We start from the raw sequence: 21,926 nt of genomic DNA, 5'->3' as shown, positions 1-21,926 counted from the left end.
ACCTGACGACTTTTTAACATCAAAAAGAGTGTATGGGGACATCATGTAGCTTTTAGACCTTTGGGGACCCTCTGAGCAGAAAAAAAGATCAAAAGCTCCCATATGGACTACTGTCTAGCAGACTTGACTTGACTTTTTAACATCAAATAGAGTCTATGAGGACATTATTTAGCTTTTAGACCTTCTGGGGACCCTCTGAGCAGAAAGAAGTTTCAAAAGCTCCCATATGGACTACTGTCTGGCTGACTTGACTTGACTTTTTAACATCAGAAATAGTCTATGAGGACAGGATTTAGCTTTTAGACTTTCTGGGGAACCTGTGAGCAGAAAAAAAGTTGAAAAGGTCCCATATGGACTACTATCTGGTGGACCTGACTTGACTTTTTAACATCAGAAAGAGTCTATGAGGACATCATGTAGCTTTTAGACCTTCTGGGGACCCTCTGAGCAGAAAAAAAGTTCAAAAGTTCCCATAAGGACTACTGTCTGGAGGACCTGACTTGAATTTTTAACATCAAAAAGAGTGTATGAGGACATCATGTAGCTTTTAGACCTTCTGGGGACCCTCTGAGGAGAAAAAAAGTTCAAAATGTCCCATTTGGACTACTGTCTGGCAGACTTGAAGACTTTTTAACATCAAAAAGAATATCTGAGGACATCATGTAGCTTTTAGACCTTCTGGGGACCCTCTGAGAAGAAAAAAAGATCAAAAGGTCCCATATGGACTACTGTCTGGCAGACTTGACGACTTTTTAACATCAGAAAGAGTTTATGAGGACATCATGTAGCTTTTAGACCATCTGGGGACCCTCTTAGGTGAAAAAATGTTCAAAAGGTCCCGTATGGACTACTGTCTGGCGGACTTGACGACTTTTTAACATCAGAAAGAGTCTATGAGGACATCATGTAGCTTTTAGACCTTCTGGGGACCCTCTGAGCAGAAAAAAGTTCAAAAGATCCCATTTGGACTACTTTCTGGAGGACCTGACTTGACTTTTTAACATCAGAAATAGTCAAGCAACCATCATGTAGCTTTTAGACCTTCTGGGGATCCTCTAACTTTTTTCACATCAGAGTGAGTCTCTGAGTATATCATGTAGCTTTAAGACCTTCTGGGAACCCTATGAGTAGAAAAAAAGTTTAAAAGGTCCCATATGGACTACTGTCTGGCCGACTTGACTTGACTTTTTAACATCAGAAAGAGTCTATGAGGACATCATGTAGCTTTTAGAACTTCTGGGGACCCTCTGAGCAGAAAAAAAGTTCAAAAGGTCCCATATGGACTACTGTCTGGCGGACTTGACTTGACATTTTAACATTAGAAAGAGTCTATGAGGACATCATGTAGCTTTTAGACCTTCTGTGAACCCACTGAGCAGAAAAAAAGTTCAAAAGGTCCCATACGGACTACTGTCTGGTGGACTTGACTTGATTTTTAACATCAGAAAGAGTCTATGAGGACATCATGTAGCTTTTAGACCTTCTGGGGAACCTCTGAGGAGAAAAAAAGTTCAAATGGTCCCATATGGACTACTGTCTGGCAGACTTAACCTGACTTTTTAACATCAGAAAGAGTCTATGAGGACATCATGTAGCTTTTAGACCTTCTGGGGAACCTCTGAGCAGAAAAAAAGATCAAAAGCTCCCATAAGGACTACTGTCTGGCAGACTTGACTTGACTTTTTAACATCAGATAGAGTCTATGAGGACATCATGTAGCTTTTAGACCTTCTGGGGACCCTCTGAGCAGAAAGAAGTTTCAAAAGCTCCCATATGGACTACTGTCTGGCGGACTTGACTTGACTTTTTTCACATCATAATGAGTCTCAGACTATATCATGTAGCTTTAACACATTCTGGGGACCCTCTGAGTAGAAAAAAGTTTAAAAGGTCCCATATGGACTACTGTCTGGCAGACTTGACTTGACTTGACTTTTTAACATCAGAAAGAGTCTATGAGGACATCATGTAGCTTTTAGACTTTCTGGGGACCCTCTGAGCAGAAAAAAAGTTCAAAAGATCCCATAACGACTACTGTCTGGAGGACCTGACTTGAATTTTCAAAATCAAAAAGAGTCTATGAGGACATCATGTAGCTTTTAGACTTTCTTGGGAACCTGTGATCAGAAAAAAAAGTTGAAAAGGTCCCATATGGACTACTATCTGGAGGACCTGACTTGACTTTTTAACATCAAAAAGAGTCTATGAGGACATCATGTAGCTTTTAGACCTTCTGGGGAACCTCTGAGGAGAAAAAAAGTTCAAATGGTCCCATATGGACTACTGTCTGGCAGACTTAACCTGACTTTTTAACATCAGAAAGAGTCTATGAGGACATCATGTAGCTTTTAGACCTTCTGGGGAACCTCTGAGCAGAAAAAAAGATCAAAAGCTCCCATAAGGACTACTGTCTGGCAGACTTGACTTGACTTTTTAACATCAGATAGAGTCTATGAGGACATCATGTAGCTTTTAGACCTTCTGGGGACCCTCTGAGCAGAAAGAAGTTTCAAAAGCTCCCATATGGACTACTGTCTGGCGGACTTGACTTGACTTTTTTCACATCATAATGAGTCTCAGACTATATCATGTAGCTTTTAGACATTCTGGGGACCCTCTGAGTAGAAAAAAGTTTAAAAGGACCCATATGGACTACTGTCTGGCAGACTTGACTTGACTTGACTTTTTAACATCAGAAAGAGTCTATGAGGACATCATGTAGCTTTTAGACTTTCTGGGGACCCTCTGAGCAGAAAAAATATCAAAAGCTCCCACATGAACTACTGTCTGGCAGACTTTTTAACATCAGAAAGAGTCTATGAGGTCATCATGAAGCTTTTAGACCTTCTGGGGACCCTCTGAGCAGAAAAAAAGTTCAAAAGATCCCATAAGGACTACTGTCTGGAGGACCTGACTTGAATTTTTAACATCAAAAATAGTGTATGAGGACATCATGTAGCTTTTAGACCTTCTTGGGACCCTCTGAGGAGAAAAAAAGTTCAAAATGTCCCATATGGACTACTGTCTGGCAGACTTGACGACTTTTTAACATCAGAAAGAGTCTATGAGGACATCATGTAGCTTTTAGACCATTGGGGACCCTCTTAGGAGAAAAAAAGTTCAAAAGGTCCCATATGGACTACTGTCTGGTGGACTTGACTTGATTTTTAACATCAGAAAGAGTCTACGAGGACATCATGTAGCTTTTAGACCTTCTGGGGACCCTCAGAGCAGAAAAAAAGTTCAAAAAGTCCCATATGGACTATTGTCTGGCCGACTTGACGACTTTTTAACATCAGAAAGAGTCTATGAGGACATCATGTAGCTTTTAGACCTTCTGTGACCCCTCTGAGCAGAAAAAAGTTCAAAAGGTCCCATACGGACTACTGTCTGGTGGACTTGACTTGATTTTTAACATCAGAAAGAGTCTATGAGGACATCATGTAGCTTTTAGACCTTCTGGGGAACCTCTGAGGAGAAAAAAAGTTCAATTGGTCCCATATGAACTACTGTCTGGCCGACTTGACGACTTTTTAACATCAGAAAGAGTATCTGAGGACATCATGTAGCTTTTACACCTTCTGGGGACCCTCTGAGAAGAAAAAAAGATCAAAAGGTCCCATATGGACTACTGTCTGGCAGACTTGACGTCTTTTTAACATCAGAAAGAGTTTATGAGGACATCATGTAGCTTTTAGACCATCTGGGGAGCCTCTTAAGAGAAAAAAAGTTCAAAAGGTCCCATATGGACTACTGTCTGGCGGACTTGACTTGACTTTTTAACATCAGAAATAGTCAATGAGGACATCATGTAGCTTTTAGACCTTCTGGGGACCCTCTGAGCAGAAAAAAAGATCAAAAGGTCCCATATGGACTACTGTCTGGCAGACTTGACGACTTTTTAACATCAGAAAGAGTCTATGAGGACATCATGTAGCTTTTAGACCTTCTGTGAACCCTCTGAGCAGAAAAAAGTTCAAAAGGTCCCATACAGACTACTGTCTAGTGGACTTGACTTGATTTTTAACATCAGAAAGAGTCTATGAGGACATCATGTAGCTTTTAGACCTTCTGGGGACCCTCTGAGCAGAAAGAAGTTTCAAAAGCTCCCATATGGACTACTGTCTGGCGGACTTGACTTGACTTTTTTCACATCATAATGAGTCTCAGACTATATCATGTAGCTTTTAGACATTCTGGGGACCCTCTGAGTAGAAAAAAGTTTAAAAGGTCCCATATGGACTACTGTCTGGCAGACTTGACTTGACTTGACTTTTTAACATCAGAAAGAGTCTATGTGGACATCATGTAGCTTTTAGACTTTCTGGGGACCCTCTGAGCAGAAAAAAAGTTCAAAAGATCCCATATGGACTACTATCTGGAGGACCTGACTTGACTTTTTAACATCAGAAAGAGTCTATGAGGACATCATATAGCTTTTAGACTTTCTGGGGAACCTGTGAGCAGAAAAAAAAGTTGAAAAGGTCCCACATGAACTACTGTCTGGCAGACTTAACTTGACTTTTTAACATCAGAAAGAGTCTATGAGGACATCATGTAGCTTTTAGACCTTCTGGGGACCCTCTGAGCAGAAAAAAAGTTCAAAAGATCCCATAAGGACTACTGTCTGGAGGACCTGACTTGAATTTTTAACATCAAAAAGAGTGTATGAGGACATCATGTAGCTTTTAGACCTTCTGGGGACCCTCTGAGCAGAAAAAATATCAAAAGCTCCCACATGAACTACTGTCTGGCAGACTTGACTTGCCTTTTTAACATCAGAAACAGTCTATGAGGACATCATGTAGCTTTTGGACCTTCTGGGGACCCTCTGAGCAGAAAAAATATCAAAAGCTCCCACATGAACTACTGTCTGGCAGACTTTTTAACATCAGAAAGAGTCTATGAGGTAATCAGGAAGCTTTTACACCTTCTTGGGACCCTCTGAGCAGAAAAAAAGTTCAAAAGATCCCATAAGGACTACTGTCTGGCAGACTTGACGACTTTTTAACATCAGAAAGAGTTTATGAGGACATCATGTAGCTTTTAGACCATCTGGGGACCCTCTTAGGAGAAAAAAAGTTCAAAAGGTCCCATATGGACTACTGTCTGGCGGACTTGACTTGACTTTTTAACATCAGAAATAGTCAATGAGGACATCATGTAGCTTTTAGACCTTCTGGGGACCCTCTGAGCAGAAAAAAAGATCAAAAGGTCCCATATAGACTACTGTCTGGCAGACTTGACGACTTTTTAACATCAGAAAGAGTCTATGAGGACATCATGTAGCTTTTAGACCTTCTGTGAACCCTCTGAGCAGAAAAAAGTTCAAAAGGTCCCATACGGACTACTGTCTGGTGGACTTGACATGATTTTTAACATCAGAAAGAGTCTATGAGGACATCATGTAGCTTTTAGACCTTCTGGGGAACCTCTGAGGAGAAAAAAAGTTGAAAAGGTCCCATATGGACTACTATCTGGAGGACCTGACTTGACTTTTTAACATCAAAAAGAGTGTATGAGGACATCATGTAGCTTTTAGACCTTCTGGGGACCCTCTGAGCAGAAAAAATATCAAAAGCTCCCACATGAACTACTGTCTGGCAGACTTTTTAACATCAGAAAGAGTGTATGAGGTCATCATGAAGCTTTTAGACCTTCTGGGGACCCTCTGAGCAGAAAAAAAGTTCAAAAGATCCCATAAGGACTACTGTCTGGAGGACCTGACTTGAATTTTTAACATCAAAAAGAGTGTATGAGGACATCATGTAGCTTTTAGACCTTCTTGGGACCCTCTGAGGAGAAAAAAAGTTCAAAATGTCCCATATGGACTACTGTCTGGCAGACTTGACGACTTTTTAACATAAGAAAGAGTCTATGAGGACATCATGTAGCTTTTAGACCATTGGGGACCCTCTTAGGAGAAAAAAAGTTCAAAAGGTCCCATATGGACTACTGTCTGGTGGACTTGACTTGATTTTTAACATCAGAAAGAGTCTACGAGGACATCATGTAGCTTTTAGACCTTCTGGGGACCCTCAGAGCAGAAAAAAGTTCAAAAAGTCCCATATGGACTATTGTCTGGCCGACTTGACGACTTTTTAACATCAGAAAGAGTCTATGAGGACATCATGAAGCTTTTAGACCTTCTGTGAACCCTCTGAGCAGAAAAAAGTTCAAAAGGTCCCATACGGACTACTGTCTGGTGGACTTGACTTGATTTTTAACATCAGAAAGAGTCTTTGAGGACATCATGTAGCTTTTAGACCTTCTGGGGAACCTCTGAGGAGAAAAAAAGTTCAATTGGTCCCATATGAACTACTGTCTGGCCGACTTGACGACTTTTTAACATCAGAAAGAGTATCTGAGGACATCATGTAGCTTTTACACCTTCTGGGGACCCTCTGAGAAGAAAAAAAGATCAAAAGGTCCCATATGGACTACTGTCTGGCAGACTTGACGACTTTTTAACATCAGAAAGAGTTTATGAGGACATCATGTAGCTTTTAGACCATCTGGGGACCCTCTTAAGAGAAAAAAAGTTCAAAAGGTCCCATATGGACTACTGTCTGGCGGACTTGACTTGAATTTTTAACATCAGAAATAGTCAATGAGGACATCATGTAGCTTTTAGACCTTCCGGGGACCCTCTGAGCAGAAAAAAAGATCAAAAGGTCCCATATGGACTACTGTCTGGCAGACTTGACGACTTTTTAACATCAGAAAGAGTCTATGAGGACATCATGTAGCTTTTAGACCTTCTGTGAACCCTCTGAGCAGAAAAAAGTTCAAAAGGTCCCATACGGACTACTGTCTAGTGGACTTGACTTGATTTTTAACATCAGAAAGAGTCTATGAGGACATCATGTAGCTTTTAGACCTTCTGGGGAACCTCTGAGGAGAAAAAAAGTTGAAAAGGTCCCATATGGACTACTATCTGGAGGACCTGACTTGACTTTTTAACATCAAAAAGAGTGTATGAGGACATCATGTAGCTTTTAGACCTTCTGGGGACCCTCTGAGCAGAAAAAATATCAAAAGCTCCCACATGAACTACTGTCTGGCAGACTTTTTAACATCAGAAAGAGTCTATGAGGTCATCATGAAGCTTTTAGACCTTCTGGGGACCCTCTGAGCAGAAAAAAAGTTCAAAAGATCCCATAAGGACTACTGTCTGGAGGACCTGACTTCAATTTTTAACATCAAAAAGAGTGTATGAGGACATCATGTAGCTTTTAGACCTTCTTGGGACCCTCTCAGGAGAAAAAAAGTTCAAAATGTCCCATATGGACTACTGTGTGGCAGACTTGACGACTTTTTAACATCAGAAAGAGTTTATGAGGACATCATGTAGCTTTTAGACCATCTGGGGACCCTCTTAGGAGAAAAAAAGTTCAAAAGGTCCCATATGGACTACTGTCTGGCGGACTTGACTTGACTTTTTAACATCAGAAATAGTCAATGAGGACATCATGTAGCTTTTAGACCTTCTGGGGAACATATGAGGAGAAAAAAAGTTCAAAAGGTCCCATATAGACTACTATCTGGAGGACCTGACTTGACTTTTTAACATCAAAAAGAGTGTATGAGGACATCATGTAGCTTTTAGACCTTCTGGGGACCCTCTGAGCAGAAAAAATATCAAAAACTCCCACATGAACTACTGTCTGGCAGACTTTTTAACATCAGAAAGAGTCTATGAGGTCATCATGAAGCTTTTAGACCTTCTGGGGACCCTCTGAGCAGAAAAAAAAGTTCAAAATGTCCCATATGGACTACTGTCTGGAGGACCTGACTTGAATTTTTAACATCAAAAAGAGTGTATGAGGACATCATGTAGCTTTTAGACCTTCTTGGGACCCTCTGAGGAGAAAAAAAGTTCAAAATGTCCCATATGGACTACTGTCTGGCAGACTTGACGACTTTTTAACATCAGAAAGAGTCTAAGAGGACATCATGTAGCTTTTAGACCATTGGGGACCCTCTTAGGAGAAAAAAAGTTCAAAAGGTCCCATATGGACTACTGTCTGGTGGACTTGACTCTATTTTTAACATCAGAAAGAGTCTACGAGGACATCATGTAGCTTTTAGACCTTCTGGGGACCCTCTGAGCAGAAAAAAAGTTCAAAAAGTCCCATATGGACTACTGTCTGGCTGACTTGACGACTTTTTAACATCAGAAAGAGTATCTGAGGACATCATGTAGCTTTTAGACCTTTTGGGGACCCTCTGAGAAGAAAAAAATATCAAAAGGTCCCGTATGGACTACTCTCTGGCTGACTTGACGACTTTTTTACATCAGAAAGAGTTTATGATGACATCTTCTAGCTTTTAGACCATCTGGGGACACTCTTAGGAGAAAAAAAGTTCAAAAGGTCCCGTATGGACTACTGTCTGGCGGACTTGACTTGACTTTTTAACATCAGAAAGAGTTTATGAGGACATCATGCAGCTTTTAGGCCTTCTGGGGACCCTCTGAGCAGAAAAAAGTTCAAAAGATCCCATTTTGACTACTTTTTGGAGGACCTGACTTGACTTTTTTAACATCAGAAATAGTCAATGAGGAAATCATGTAGCTTTTAGACCTTCTGGGTACCCTCTGAGCAGAAAAAAAAGTTGAAAAGGTCCCATATGGACTACTTTCTGGAGGACCTGACTTGACTTTTTAACATCAAAAAGAGTGTATGAGGACATCATGTTGCTTTTAGACCTTCTGGGGACCCTCTGAGCAGAAAAAATATCAAAAGCTCCCACATGAACTACTGTCTGGCAGACTTGACTTGACTTTTTAACATCAGAAAGAGTCTATGAGGACATCGTGTAGCTTTTAGACCTTCTGTGGACCCTCTGAGCAGAAAAAAAGTTCAAAAAGTCCCATATGGACTATTGTCTGGCCTTCTTGACGACTTTTTAACATCAGAAAGAGTATCTGAGGACATCATGTAGCTTTTAGACCTTCTGGGGACCCTCTGAGAAGAAAAAAAGATCAAAAGGTCCCATATGGACTACTGTCTGGCAGACTTGACGACTTTTTAAAATCAGAAAGAGTCTATGAGGACATCATGTAGCTTTTAGACCTTCTGTGAACCCTCTGAGCAGAAAAAAGTTCAAAAGGTCCCATACGGACTACTGTCTGGTGGACTTGACTTGATTTTTAACATCAGAAAGAGTCTATGAGGACATCATGTAGCTTTTAGACCTTCTGGGGAACCTCTGAGGAGAAAAAAAGTTCAAATGGTCCCATATGAACTACTGTCTCGCAGACTTGACGACTTTTTAACATCAGAAAGAGTATCTGAGGACATCATGTAGCTTTTAGACCTTCTGGGGACCCTCTGAGAAGAAAAAAAGATCAAAAGGTCCCATATGGACTACTGTCTGGCAGACTTGACGACTTTTTAACATCAGAAAGAGTTTATGAGGACATCATGTAGCTTTTAGACCTTCTGGGGACCCTCTGAGCAGAAAAAAAGTTCAAAAGATCCCATAAGGACTACTTTCTGGAGGACCTGACTTGAATTTTTAACATCAAAAAGAGTGTATGAGGACATCATGCTGCTTTTAGACCTTCTGGGGATCCTCTGAGGAGAAAAAAAGTTCAAAATGTCCCATATGGACTACTGTCTGGCAGACTTGACGACTTTTTAACATCAGAAAGAGTATCTGAGGACATCATGTAGCTTTTAGACCTTTTGGGGACCCTCTGAGAAGAAAAAAATATCAAAAGGTCCCGTATGGACTACTGTCTGGCTGACTTGACGACTTTTTTACATCAGAAAGAGTTTATGATGACATCATGTAGCTTTTAGACCATCTGGGGACACTCTTAGGAGAAAAAAAGTTCAAAAGGTCCCGTATGGACTACTGTCTGGCGGACTTGACTTGACTTTTTAACATCAGAAAGAGTTTATGGGGACATCATGCAGCTTTTAGGCCTTCTGGGGACCCTCTGAGCAGAAAAAAGTTCAAAAGATCCCATTTTGACTACTTTTTGGAGGACCTGACTTGACTTTTTTAACATCAGAAATAGTCAATGAGGACATCATGTAGCTTTTAGACCTTCTGGGTACCCTCTGAGCAGAAAAAAAAGTTGAAAAGGTCCCATATGGACTACTTTCTGGAGGACCTGACTTGACTTTTTAACATCAAAAAGAGTGTATGAGGACATCATGTTGCTTTTAGACCTTCTGGGGACCCTCTGAGCAGAAAAAATATCAAAAGCTCCCACATGAACTACTGTCTGGCAGACTTGACTTGACTTTTTAACATCAGAAAGAGTCTATGAGGACATCATGTAGCTTTTAGACCTCCTGGGGACCCTCTGAGCAGAAAGAAGTTTCAAAAGATCCCATAAGGACTACTGTCTGGAGGACCTGACTTGAATTTTTTCACATCATAATGAGTCTCAGACTATATCATGTAGCTTTTAGACATTCTGGGGACTTGACGACTTTTTAACATCAGAAAGAGTATCTGAGGACATCATGCAGCTTTTAGACCTTCTGGAGACCCTCTGAGAAGAAAAAAATATCAAAAGGTCCCGTATGGACTACTGTCTGGCTGACTTGACGACTTTTTAACATCAGAAAGAGTTTATGATGACATCATGTAGCTTTTAGACCTTCTGTGGACCCTCTGAGCAGAAAAAAAGTTCAAAAAGTCCCATATGGACTATTGTCTGGCCTTCTTGACGACTTTTTAACATCAGAAAGAGTTTCTGAGGACATCATGTAGCTTTTAGACCTTCTGGGGACCCTCTGAGAAGAAAAAAAGATCAAAAGGTCCCATATGGACTACTGTCTGGCAGACTTGACGACTTTTTAACATCAGAAAGAGTCTATGAGGACATCATGTAGCTTTTAGACCTTCTGTGAACCCTCTGAGCAGAACAAAGTTCAAAAGGTCCCATACGGACTACTGTCTGGTGGACTTGACCTGATTTTTAACATCAGAAAGAGTCTATGAGGACATCATGTAGCTTTTAGACCTTCTGGGGAACCTCTGAGGAGAAAAAAAGTTCAAATGGTCCCATATGAACTACTGTCTCGCCGACTTGACGACTTTTTAACATCAGAAAGAGTATCTGAGGACATCATGTAGCTTTTAGACCTTCTGGGGACCCTCTGAGAAGAAAAAAAGATCAAAAGGTCCCATATGGACTACTGTCTGGCAGACTTGACGACTTTTTAACATCAGAAAGAGTTTATGAGGACATCATGTAGCTTTTAGACCATCTGGAGATGGTCTCCAGAGAAGACTTTCTTCTGAGTCTTTTCTCAGAAGAAAAGAGTCTTTTCTCTTAGGAGAAAAAAAGTTCAAAAGGTCCCATATGGACAACTGTCTGGCGGACTTGACTTGACTTTTTAACATCAGAAATAGTCAATGAGGACATCATGTAGCTTTTAGACCTTCTGGGGACCCTCTGAGCAGAAAAAAAGATCAAAAGATCCCATATGGACTACTGTCTTGCGGACTTGACTTGACTTTTTAACATCAGAAAGAGTGTATGAGGACATCATGTAGCTTTTAGACCTTCTGGGAACCCTCTGAGCAGAAAAAAGTTTCAAAAGCTCCCATATGGACTACTGTCTGGCGGACTTGACTTTTTTCACATCAGAATGAGTCTCTGAGTATATCATGTAGCTTTTATACCTTCTGGGGACCCTATGAGTAGAAAAAAAGTTTAAAAGGTCCCATATGGACTACTGTCTGGCAGACTTGACAACTTTTTAACATCAGAAAGAGTCTATGAGGACATCATGTAGCTTTTAGACCTTCTGGGGAACCTCTGAGGAGAAAAAAAGTTCAAATGGTCCCATATGGACTACTGTCTGGTGGACTTGACTTGATTTTTAACATCAGAAAGAGTGTATGAGGACATCATGTAGCTTTTAGACTTTCTGGGGAACCTATGTGCAGAAAAAAAGTTCAAAAGATCCCATAAGGACTACTGTCTGGAGGACCTGACTTGAATTTTTAACATCAAAAAGAGTGTATGAGGACATCATGTAGCTTTTAGACTTTCTGGGGACCCTCTGAGAAGAAAAAAATATCAAAAGGTCCCATAAGGACTACTGTCTGGATGACTTGACGACTTTTTAACATCAGAAAGAGTTTATGAGGACATCATGTAGCTTTTAGACCATCTGGGGACACTCTTAGGAAAAAAAAAGTTCAAAAGGTCCCGTATGGACTACTGTCTGGCGGACTTGACTTGACTTTTAAACATCAGAAAGAGTTTATGAGGACATCATGTAGCTTTTAGGCCTTCTGGGGACCCTCTGAGCAGAAAAAAGTTCAAAAGATCCCATTTGGACTACTTTCTGGAGGACCTGACGACTTTTTTAACATCAGAAATAGTCAATGAGGACATCATGTAGCTTTTAGACCTTCTGGGGACCCTCTGAGCAGAAAAAAAGTTCAAAAGATCCCATAAGGACTACTGTCTGGAGGACCTGACTTGAATTTTTAACATCAAAAAGAGTGTATGAGGACATCATGTAGCTTTTAGACTTTCTGGGGAACCTATGTGCAGAAAAAAAAGTTGAAAAGGTCCCATATGGACTACTTTCTGGAGGACCTGACTTGACTTTTTAACATCAGAAAGAGTCTATGAGGACATCATGTAGCTTTTAGACCTTCTGGGGACCCTCTGAGCAGAAAGAAGTTTCAAAAGATCCCATAAGGACTACTGTCTGGTGGACCTGACTTGAATTTTTATACATCATAATGAGTCTCAGACTATATCATGTAGCTTTTAGACATTCTGGGGACCCTCTGAGCAGAAAAAAAGTTTAAAAGGTCCCATATGGACTACTATCTGGTGGACCTGACTTGACTTTTTAACATCAGAAAGAGTCTATAAGGACATAATTTAGCTTTTAGACTTTCTGGATAACCTGTGAGCAGAAAAAAAGTTGAAAAGGTCCCATATGGACTACTATCTGGTGGACCTGACTTGACTTTTTAACATCAAAAAGAGTGTATGAGGACATCAAGTAGCTTTTAGACCTTCTGGGGACCCTCTGAGAAGAAAAAAAGTTCAAAAGATCCCATAAGGCATACTGTCTGGAGGACCTGACCTGAATTTTTAACATCAAAAAGAGTGTATGAGGACATCATGTAGCTTTTAGACTATCTGGGGAACCTGTGAGCAGAAAAAAAAGTTGAAAAGGTCCCATATGGACTACTCTCTGGAGGACCTGACTGGACTTTTTAACATCAAAAAGAGTGTATGAGGACACCATGTTGCTTTTAGACCTTCTGGGGACCCTTTGAGCAGAAAAAATATCAAAAGCTCCCACATGAACTACTGTCTGGCAGACTTGACGACTTTTTAACATCAGAAAGAGTCTATGAGGACATCATGTAGCTTTTAGACCTTCTGCGGACCCTCTGAGCAGAAAAAAAGTTCAAAAGATCCCATAAGGACTACTGTCTGGAGGACCTGACTTGAATTTTTAACATCAAAAAGAGTGTATGAGGACATCATGTAGCTTTTAGACCTTCTGGGGAGCCTGTGAGCAGAAAAAAAGTTGAAAAGGTCCCATATATACTACTATCTGGTAGACCTGACTTGACTTTTTAACATCAAAAAGAGTGTATGAGGACATCATGTAGCTTTTAGACCTTCTGAGGACCCTCTGAGCAGAAAAAATAGTTCAAAAGGTCCCATACGGACTACTGTCTGGCGGACTTGACTTGACTTTTTAACATCAGAAAGAGTGTGTGAGGACATCATGTAGCTTTTAGACCTTCTGGGAACCCTCTGAGCAGAAAAAAGTTCAAAAGGTCCCATACGGACTACTGTCTGGTGGACTTGACTTGATTTTTAACATCAGAAAGAGTCTATGAGGACATCATGTAGCTTTTAGACCTTTGGGGACCCTCTGAGCAGGAAAAAATATTGAAAATATCCCATATGGACTACTGTCTGGAGGACCTGACTTGACTTGGTTTAAGAGTAGGACAGAGGCTACCTTAAAAAATGTTTTTAGTTTTATTATAAAAATAACGGAATGAGTTTTAGTTCTTGAATCTTGAATGCATTGCGATGCAACAAAATGCATATTACTTTTAAATGTCATTCTTCCATGCAAAATGCTTGTGCAATGCAACAGCACGCAATGTAATGAAACGCATTATTTCTTGAATGCTTTGCAATGCAACAGAGTGCATATTACTTTTAAATGTTATTCCTCCATGCAAAACGCTTGTGCAATGTAATGAAACGCATGAGTTCTTGAATGCATTTTAATACAACATAGTGCATATTACTTTTAAATGTTATTCTTCCATGCAAAACGCTTGTGCAATGTAATGAAACGCTTTAGTTCTTGAATGCATTTCAATGCAACAGAGTGCATATTACTTTTAAATGTTATTCTTCCATGCAAAACTCTTGTTCAATGCAACAGCACGCTGTTGCAATGGAATGAAACGCATTAGTTCTTGAATGCATGGCAATAAAACAAAGTGCATTTTCCTTTTAGATGTTATTCTTCCATGCAAAACGCTTTTGTGCAATACAACAGCACGCTTGTGCAATGTAATGAAACGAATTAGTTCTTAAATGCATTGCAGTGCAACAGAGTGCATATTACTTTTAAATGTTATTCTTCCATGCAAAATGTTTGTGCAATGTAATTAAGCGCATTAGATCTTGAATGAATTTTAATGTAACAGAATGCATATTACTTTTGAATGTAATTCTACCATCCAAAACGCTTGTGCAATGTAACGAAACGCATTAGTTCTTGAATGCATTTTAATGCAACAGAGTGCATATTACTTTTAAATGTTATTCTTCCATGCAAAACGCTTGTTCAATGCAACAGCACGCTGTTGCAATGGAATGGAACGCATTATTTATTGAATGCATGGCAATGCAACAATGTGCATATTTCTTTAAAATGTTATTCTTCCATGCAAAACGCTTGTGCAATGGAATGAAACGCATTAGTTTTTTTAATGCATTGCAATGCAACAAAGTGCATATTACTTTTAAATGTTTTTCTTCCATGCAAAACGCTTGTGCAATGTAATGAAACGCAATAGTTCTTGAATACATGGCAATGCAACAAAGTACATATTACTTTTAAATGTTTTTCTTCCATGCAAAACGCTTGTGCACTGTAATGAAACGCAATAGTTCTTGAATGAATGGCAATGCAACAAAGTGCATATTCCTTTTAAAAGGTCTTCTTCGATGCAAAACACTTGTGCAATTTAATGAAACGCAATAGTTCTTGAATGCATGGCAATGCAACAAATTGCATTTTACTTTTAAATGTTTTTCTTCCATGCAAAACGCTTGTGCAATGCAACAGCACGCTGTTGCAATGGAATGAAATGCATTAGTTATTGAATGCATGGCAATGCAACAAAGTGCATATTACTTTTAAATGTTTTTCTTCCATGCAAAACGCTTGTGCAATGTAATGAAACGCAATAGTTCTTGAATGCATGGCAATGCAACAAAGTGCATATTACTTTAAAATGTTTTTCTTCCATGCAAATCAGGACTATTGTCTGGAGGACCTGACTTGATTTTTTAACATCAGAAAGAGTATATGAGGACATCATGTATATTTTAGACCTTCTGTGGACCCTCTGAGCAGAAAAAAAGTTCAAAAAGTCCTATATGGATTACTTTCTGGCCGACTTGACGACTTTTTAACATCAGAAAAAGTCTATGAGGACATCATGTAGCTTTTAGACCATCTGGGGACCCTCTGAGCAGAAAAAAAGTTCAAAAGATCCCATAAAGACGACTGTCTGGAGGACCTGACTTGACTTTTTAACATCAGAAGGAGTCAATGAGGACATCATGTAGCTTTTAGACCTTCTGGGGACCCTCTGAGCAGAAAAGAGATCAAAAGCTCCCATTTGAACTACTGTCCAATTTAAAACAACTTTTAAATGTTATTCTTCCATGCAAAACGCTTGTTCAATGCAACAGCACGCTGTTGCAATGGAATGAAACGCATTAGTTCTTGAATGCATGGCAATGCAACAAAGTGCATTTTACTTTTAAATTTAATTCTACCATGCAAAACGCTTGTGCAATGTAACGAAACGCATTAGTTCTTGAATGCATTTTAATGCAACAGAGTGCATATTACTTTTAAATGTTATTCTTCCATGCAAAACTCTTGTTCAATGCAACAGCACGCTGTTGCAATGGAATGAAACGCATTATTTATTGAATGCATGGCAATGCAACAAAGTGCATATTTCTTTAAAATGTTATTCTTCCATTCAAAACACTTGTGCAATGGAATGAAACGCATTAGTTCTTAAATGCATTGGAATGCAACAGAGTGCATATTGCTTTTAAATGTTATTCTTCCATGCAAAACGCTTGTGCAATGTAATGAAGCGCATTAGTTCTTGAATGCATGGCAATGCAACAAAGTGCATATTACTTTTATATGTTTTTCTTCCATGCAAAATGCTTGTGCGATGTAATGAAGCGCAATAGTTCTTGAATGCATTGCAATGCAACAAAGTGCATATTACTTTTAAATGTTTTTCTTCCATGCAAAACGCTTGTGCAATGGAATGAAATGCATTAGTTCTTGAATGCATGGCAATGCAACAAAGTGCATATTACTTTTAAATGTTATTCTTCCATGCAAAATGCTTGTGCGATGTAATGAAACACTTTAGTTCTTGAATGCATTATATTGCAACAAAGTGCATATTACTTTTAAATGTTATTCTTCCATGCAAAACGCTTGTGCAATGCAACAGCATTGCACATTGCACTGCACATTGCATTGCACATATCTTCGTTGAACAATGGAAATAGTTAGTTATTGCATGTATTAGAAAAGTGACAGCTTTGTGATGTTTTCTTGTGAGTGAACAAATTAATGAGCTGTATGCAATGCGAAAAACAATATGCTCTGAGTTGTCTTTTCAACAGCTGATGCAATGATTTTCCTTCATACACAAATGATTATGGTTAGTTTGTTCATTGCACAAAGGAATAATTTAGACCTCTTATGCAATAGAATGAAACAACAAAATGTTATTAAAACAGCAGATTGCTTTGCCCATCTCTTTAATGCACTACGGAATGAGCTAGTTCTTAAATGCATTGCAATGCAATAAAGTGCATATTGCTTATATGTTATTCTATCGCTTTATCCAATGTGCAATGCAAAAGCAGTTTTTAAGCGTTAGTTTTTTCATTGCACAAAGGAATAATTTAGTCCTTTAATGCAATGGAAAGAAAGAACAAAAATGAACAGATAAAACAACAGATTGCACTGTCAATCTCTTTAATGCAATACAAAATGAGTTAGTTCTTGAATGCATTGCAATTCAACAATGCCTTTTTGACTTTTTAACAGCAGAAAGAGTATATGAGGACATCATATAGCTTTTAAACCTTCTGGGGACCCTCTGAGTAGAAAAAAAGTTCAAAAGATCCCATAAGGACTATTGTCTGGAGGACCTGACTTGATTTTTTAACTTCAGAAAGAGTATATGAGGACATCATGTATATTTTAGACCTTCTGTGGACCCTCTGAATAGAAAAAAAGATCAAAAGCTCCCATATGAACTACTGTCTGGCCGGCTTGACGACTTTTTAACATCAGAAAAAGTTTATGAGGATATCATGTAGCTTTTAGACCATCTAGGGACCCTCTGAGCAGAAAAAAAGTTCAAAAGATCCCATAAAGACGACTGTCTGGAGGACCTGACTTGACTTTTTAACATCAGAAGGAGTCAATGAGGACATCATGTAGCTTTTAGACCTTTTGGGGACGCTCTGAGCAGAAAAAAAGATCAAAAGCTCCCATATGAACTACTGTCTGGCGGAATTGACTTGACTTTTTAACATTGGAAAGAGTCTATGAGGACATCATATAGCTTTTAGACCGTCTGGGGGAGCCACTGAGCGGAAAAAACGTTCAAAAGGACCCATATGGACTATTGTCTGCAGGACTTGACTTGATATGACTTTTTAACATCAGAAAGAGTCTTTAAGGACATCATGTAGCTTTTAGACCTTCTGTGGACCCTCTGAGCAGAAAAAAAGTTGAAAAGGTCACATATGGACTACTGTATGGCGGACTTGACTTGACTTTTAACATCAGAAAGAGTCAATAAGGACTTCACGTTGCTCTTAGACCTTCTGGGGACCCTCTGAGCAGAAAAATAGTTCAAAAGCTCCCATATGGACTACTGTCTGGCGTACTTGGCTTGACTTGTTAACATCAGAAAGAGTCTATGAGGACATCTGTAGGTTTTAGACCTTCTGGGGACCCTCTGAGCAGAAACAAAGATAAAAAGGTCCCTTATGGACTAGTGTCTGGCGGACTTGACTTGAATTTTAAAAATCAGAAAGAGTCTATGACGACATCTGTATGTTTTAGACCTTCTGGGGACCCTCTGAGCAGAAACAAAGATAAAAAGGTCCCATATGGACTACTGTCTGGCGGACTTGACTTGACTTTTTAACATCATAAACAGTCTTTTAGGACATCACGTAGCTTTTAGACCTGCTCGAGACTCTTTGATGAGAAAAAAAGTTCAAAAGGTCCCATATGGACTACTGTCTGGAGGACTTGACTTAACTTTTTAAACACAGAAAGAGTCTGTGAAGACATAATTTAGCTTTTAGACCTTCTGGGGACCCTCTGAGGAGAAAAAAAGTTCAAAATGTCCCATATGGACTACTGTCTGGCGGACCTGACTTGACTTTTTAACATCAAAAAGAGTGTATGGGGACATCATGTAGCTTTTAGACCTTCTGGGGACCCTCTGAGCAGAAAGAAGTTTCAAAAGCTCCCATATGGACTACTGTCTGGCGGACTTGACTTGACTTTTTAACATCAAATAGAGTCTATGAGGACATCGTTTAGCTTTTAGACCTTCTGGGGACCCTCTGAGCATAAATAAGTTTCAAAAGCTCCCATATGGACTACTGTCTGGCTGACTTGACTTGACTTTTTAACATCAGAAAGAGGCTATGAGGACATCATATAGCTTTTAGACTTTCTGGGGAACCTGTGAGCAGAAAAAAAACTTGAAAAGGTCCCATATGGACTACTATCTGGAGGACCTGACTTGACTTTTTAACATCAAAAAACATCATGAAAACATCATGTAGCTTTTAGACCTTCTGGGGACCCTCTGAACAGAAAAAAGTTCAAAAGATCCCATTTGGACTACTTTCTGGAGGACCTGAGTTGACTTTTTAACATCAGAAATAGTAAATGAAGACATCATGTAGCTTTTAGACCTTCTGGGGACCCTCTGAGCAGAAAAAAAGATCAAAAGATCCCATATGGACTACTGTCTTGCGGACTTGACTTGACTTTTTAACATCAGAAAGAGTCTATGAGGACATCATGTAGCTTTTAGACCTTCTGGGAACCCTCTGAGCAGAAAAAAGTTTCAAAAGCTCCCATATGGACTACTGTCTGGTGGACTTGACTTTTTTCACATCAGAGTGAGTCTCTGAGTATATCATGTAGCTTTAAGACCTTCTGGGGACCCTATGAGTAGAAAAAAAGTTTAAAACGTCCCATATGGACTACTGTCTGGCAGACTTGACTTGACTTTTTAACATCAGAAAGAGTCTATGAGGACATCATGTAGCTTTTAGAACTTCTGGGGACCCTCTGAGCAGAAAAAAAGTTCAAAAGGTCCCATATGGACTACTGGCTGGCGGACTTGACTTGACATTTTAACATCAGAAAGAGTCTATGAGGACATCATGTAGCTTTTAGACCTTCTGTGAACCCTCTGAGCAGAAAAAAGTTCAAAAGGTCCCATACGGACTACTGTCTGGAGGACCTGACTTGAATTTTTAACATCAAAAAGAGTGTATGAGGACATCATGTGGCTTTAAGACCTTCTGTGGACCCTCTTAGGAGAAAAAAAGTTCAAAATGTCCCATATGGACTACTGTCTGGGGGACCTGACTTGACTTTTTAACATCAGAAAGAGTCTATAAGGACATCATGTAGCTTTTAGACCTTCTGGCGACCCTCTGGGGAGAAAAAAGTTCAAAAGGTCCCATATGGACTACTGTCTGCCAGAGTTGACATGACTTTTTAACATCAGATAGAGTCTATGAGGACATCATGTAGCTTTTAGACCTTCTGGGGACCCTCTGAGCAGAAAAAAAGTTCAAAAGATCTCATATGGACTACTGTCTGGCGGACTTGACTTGAGTTTTTAACATCCGAAAGAGTCCATGAGGACTACTGTCTGGGGAACTTGATGACTTTTTAACATCAGAAAGAGTCTATGTCATGTAGCTTTTAGACCTTCTGGGGACCATCTGAGCAGAACAAAAGAAAAAAAGCTCCCATATGGACTTCTGTCTGGAGGACTTGACTTGAATTTTTAACATCAGAAAGAGTCCATGAGGACATACTCTGTAGACCTTCTGGGGACCCTCTGAGTAGGAAAAAAAGATGAAAAGCTCCCATATGAACTACTGTCTGGCAGACATGACTTGACTTTTTAACATCTGAAAGAGTCTCTAAGGACATCATCCACGGCTTTAAGTCCTTCTGGGGACCCTCTGACCTGACTTTTTAACATCAGAAAGAGACTATGAGGACATCATGTAGCTTTTAGAAATTCTTGGGACTCTCTGAGCAGAAAAAAAGATCAAAAGCTCCCATATGAATTACTGTCTGGCGGACTTGACTTGACTTTTTAACATCAGAGAGAGTCTATGAGGACATCATGTAGCTTTTAGACCTTCTGGGGAACCTCTGAGGAGAAAAAAAGTTCAAATGGTCCCATATGGACTACTGTCTGGCAGACTTAACCTGACTTTTTAACATCAGAAAGAGTCTATGAGGACATCATGTAGCTTTTAGACCTTCTGGGGAACCTCTGAGCAGAAAAAAAGATCAAAAGCTCCCATAAGGACTACTGTCTGGCAGACTTGACTTGACTTTTTAACATCAGATAGAGTCTATGAGGACATCATGTAGCTTTTAGACCTTCTGGCGACCCTCTGAGCAGAAAGAAGTTTCAAAAGCTCCCATATGGACTACTGTCGGGCGGACTTGACTTGACTTTTTTCACATCATAATGAGTCTCAGACTATATCATGTAGCTTTTAGACCTTCTGGGGACGCTCTGAGTAGAAAAAAGTTTAAAAGGTCCCATATGGACTACCGTCTGGCAGACTTGACTTGACTTTTTAAATTCAGAAAGAGTCTATGAGGATATCATGTAGCTTTTAGACCTTCTGGTGGCCTTTTGAGCAGAAAAAAAGATCAAAAAGTCCCATATGAACTACTGTCTGGCAGACTTGACTTGACTTTTTAACATCTGAAAGAGTCTCTAAGGACATCATCCACGGCTTTAAGTCCTTCTGGGGACCCTCTGACTTGACTTTTTAACATCAGAGAGAGTCTATGAGGACATCATGTAGCTTTTAGACCTTCTGGGGGCCCTCTGAGGAGAAAAAAAGTTCAAAAGCTGCCATATGGACTACTGTCTGGCTTACTTGACGAATTTTTAACATCAGAAAGAGTCTATGAGGACATCATGTAGCTTTTAGACCTTCTGGTGGCCCTTTGAGCAGAAAAAAAGATCAAAAGCTCCCATATGGACTACTGTCTGGCAGACTTGACGACTTTTTAACATCAGAAAGAGTCTGTGAGGAAATCATGTAGCTTTTAGACCTTCTGGGGACCCTCTGAGCAGAAAAAAGATCAAAAGCTCCTATATGGACTACTGTCTGGCAGACTTGACTTGACTTATTAACATCAGAAAGAGTCTATGAGGACATCATGTAGCTTTTAGAAAATCTGGGGACCCTCTGAGCAGAAAAAAAGTTCAAAAGATCCCATAAGGACTACTGTCTGGAGGACCTGACTTGAATTTTTAACATCAGAAAGAATCTATGAGGACATCATGTAGCTTTTAGACTGTCTGGG

This window comes from Siphateles boraxobius, unplaced genomic scaffold (assembly GCF_051911475.1).
Source record: "Siphateles boraxobius isolate OS27281-9 unplaced genomic scaffold, OSU_SipBor_1 65, whole genome shotgun sequence".
Classification (NCBI taxonomy): Eukaryota; Metazoa; Chordata; class Actinopteri; order Cypriniformes; family Leuciscidae; genus Siphateles; species Siphateles boraxobius.
This window is presented reverse-complemented; position numbering follows the sequence as displayed.